At 44.5% G+C, this 3,578-nt stretch overlaps 1 pseudogene; it reads left to right on the forward strand.

Moving 5' to 3' along the window:
- The first annotated feature begins 1,639 nt into the window (after positions 1–1,639).
- On the forward strand, positions 1,640–3,309 carry LOC138153403 (alpha-enolase pseudogene; annotated as a pseudogene).
- The last annotated feature ends 269 nt before the right edge of the window (positions 3,310–3,578 follow it).

The following is a 3,578-nucleotide window of genomic DNA, read 5'->3' on the forward strand; positions in this document are numbered from 1 at the left end:
TCTCTCTCTCTCTCTCTCTCTCTCTCTCTCTCTTTCTCTCCCCAACCCCCTTCCTTTCTCTGTTCTTTCCTGCTACCTGCAATCATGCCCATATTTTCTCACCTCACTTGACTTACTGATCCTTGGAGCCACTGTCCTGTATTTCTTTCCCCTTTCACCATTAAGCTAGATTCATCTACTTTCATTGTCTACATAACTTTACCATTCATTCTTCAACCTCTTAATGAAAATGTTTTAATTGATAAATCTAATGATGTTTTTCTAGTCTCCTTCGTCCATGACCACTCTGTAATTTTTCATGCCATTGATCACACCTTTAAGGTCCCCAGTCTGAATGATTCATTGAAATCATGGAATAATAATAATAACAGATAGGGGCAGCCAGGTAGCACAGCAAGTAAGAGCACCGGCTCCAGTGTTGGGATGACCTGGGGATCAAATCCGGGCTCAGACACTTAGCACCACACCCAGAAATAACTGGCCAAAAACCCCAGAAACACCTGGCTGTGTAACCTTGAGCAAGTTACTTAACCCCAATTGCTTAGGGGCAGCCAGGTAGCACAGCAAGTAAGAGCACCGGCTCCAGTGTCGGGATGACCTGGGGATCAAATCCGGGCTCAGATACTTAGCACCACACCCAGAAATAACTGGCCATGTAACCTTGAGCAAGTTACTTAACCCCAATTGCTTTAAAATAATAATAACAATAACAGTTAACATTTATATAACACTTACTACATTCCAGGTATGACACTAAGCATTTTATAATTATTATCTCTTTTGAAAACCCTGAGAAGGAGATGCTTTTATTCTCTCTGTTTTGCAGTTAAGGAATGGAGTTAAACAGAAGTTAAGTAACTTGCCCAGAATCACACATCTAATAAGTGTTCAAGGCTAGATTTGAATTCAGATCTTCCTGACTCCAGGCCCCATGCATTATCTCCACCGTACCATTTAGCTGCCTCAATGAAACAGAAGAAGAACTAAAAGGAAAATACCAAGCCCAGATATTCCCCCAAGAAGTTCATGGAGCTTTCTCAGGAGGCTGGTTGTGAAGTGAGTAAGTAGGTTGAATGAATAAGCAAACAGAAAAAGAATCCTACCACAAAGAAGTATTATGGTAAAAGGGATACTCAAGACACAAACCCAGAAGTAGAGAATGACTCCAAAACATTTGCAAGAAAAGTTTCAAAGAAATATACAAATTGGTTAAAAACAAAAGAGATGAAGCAACAATTAAAAAAAGAAGCTAAAAAACAATTTTAAAAATCAAATTAAAGTACAAGAGGAAAAAATGGTAAAATAAAGGAGAGCTAGGGAAGAAAGAATTTAAGAAACAATGAGCAACTTAATAGCCATGAACAAAAAAAAGAGGCTAGACATCAAATTTCAACAAATCATAAAAGAAAACTAACCAGAATTTTTAGAAGTCTTCTACCTTTCTAGTCTTCTCGCACCTTACTCCCAAAGGCCTAGTCTTATATCCAGTGACACTGATCTCCTGACTGTTTCATGAACAAGACATTCTATCTCTCAGCTCCAAACCTTCTCTCTGTCTGACCCCTGTACCTGGAATGCTCTCCCTCCTCCAATCCAGCTACTGGATTCCATGACTTACTATAAGTCACAATTAAAATTCTACCTCCTACAAAAAACCTTCCCCGAAAGGAGGAGGAGCCACTGGAGGAGAAGGAGGTGTTCCCTGGGGTGAGCTCGCCAATTTAATGCTCCCTCTTGGTGTAGCTTGGTCCCTCGGTCTCTGTTCTCTGAGCCCAGCAGAGGAACCCCTAACCAGAAACTCAACATGTCTATTTACAAGATCCAGGCAAGAGAGATCTTCGACTCTCGTGGAAACCCCACTGTTGAAATTGATCTCTACACTGAAAAAGGTCAGTTCCGAGCTGCTGTGCCCAGAGGTGCTTCTACTGGTATCCATGAAGCCTTGGAGCTCTGAGACAATGATAAGACCCGCTACATGGGGAAAGGTGTCTCAAAAACGGTTGAGCACATCAATAAAACTATTTCCCCAACCCTGATTAGCAAGAAACTGAATGTTGTGGAGCAGGAGAAGATTGACAAATTAATGATAGAGATGGATGGCACTGAGAATAAATCTAAATTTGGTGCAAATGCCATATTGGGAGTGTTTCTGGCTGTTTGTAAGGCCAGAGCTGCTGAGAAAGGTGTCTCCCTGTACCACCACATTGCTGACCTTGCAGGCAATGATGAAGTCATCCTGCCAGTTCCAGCCTTCAACGTGATCAATGGTGGCTCCCATGCTGGTAACAAGCTGGCTATGCAGGAGTTCATGATCCTCCCTGTTGGAGCAGCAACCTTTAAGGAGGCCATGGGCATTGGAGCTGAGGTCTACCACAACCTGAAGAGTGTGATTAAGCAGAAATATGGACAGAACGCCACCAACGTTGGGGATGAGGGCAGTTTTGCTCCAAACATCCTGGAGAATAAAAAAGCTCTGGACCGGCTAAAGAATGCTATTAGTAAGGCTGGCTATACTGATAAGGTCGTAATTGGCATGGATGTTGCTGCCTCAGAATTCTTCTGCTCTGGGAAATATGACTTGGACTTCAAGTCTCCTGATGATCCCAGCAGATACATCTCCCCTCTGAGGTTGGAGACCTCTACAAGAGCTTCATCAAGGACTATCCAGTGGTGTCTATTGAAGATCCTTTTGACCAGGATGATTGGGAAGCTTGGAAGAACTTCACGGCTACTGCAGGCATCCAGGTGGTAGGGGATGACCTCACAGTGACCAATCCCAAGCCCATTGAAAAGGCTGTGAATGAAAGCCTGCAACTGCTTCCTACTCAAAGTGAACCAGATTGGCTCTGTGACCGAATCTCTCCAGGCGTGCAAGCTGTCCCAGTCCAATGGGTGGGGGGTAATGGTTTCCCATTGTTCTGGGGAGACTGAAGATACCTTCATTGTAGACCTGGTGGTGGGTCTCTGCACTGGGCAGATCAAGACTGGTGCCCCCTGCCGATCTGAGCGTCTGGCCAAGTATAACCAGCTTCTCAAAATTGAGGAAGAGCTGGGCAACAAGGCTAAATATGCTGGACGGAACTTCAGAAACCCTCAGGCCAAGTAAGCTCTGTGGCCAGGAGGCCCAAGAGATCGCAGGCGCCAGGCACCTCTGTAGAAGTCAGCTCCTGTCCTAAGAATGGGCAGCACCAGTACTAGATCAGTTTTGTTTTGGGGGCAGGGGCCTCTGCTGCTTAACTTCCCTCCCCCCTCCAGCTTTCTGTGATGTTCTCACTGCTTGGTTAGAACTGTCTTTACACCAGAAACTTCCTGATCATCTGGCTCTCTGTCAGCAGACCCTTGTCATCCTGTGACTGGGATAGAGCGACCTGTTCTTACCCCCAACCCTGGTGTTGATATGTGAAGCCATACACTTGTGATGCAGCCCCAATGAGCCCCCAGGCCAGATCCTTAGTGGCTTCTATGTGCAGAATAAAAGTATTCAGTAACCCCCCCCCCAAAAAAAAAACAAAAACCTTCCCCAACCCCTCTAAATTCCAGTGTCTTCCCTCTGTTAATTATCTCTATAATTTCTATTA

This window comes from Petaurus breviceps, unplaced genomic scaffold, assembly GCF_028583685.1.
Source record: "Petaurus breviceps papuanus isolate PSGF00001 unplaced genomic scaffold, PetGlider_PUasm1.0 90994, whole genome shotgun sequence".
NCBI lineage: Eukaryota > Metazoa > Chordata > Mammalia > Diprotodontia > Petauridae > Petaurus > Petaurus breviceps.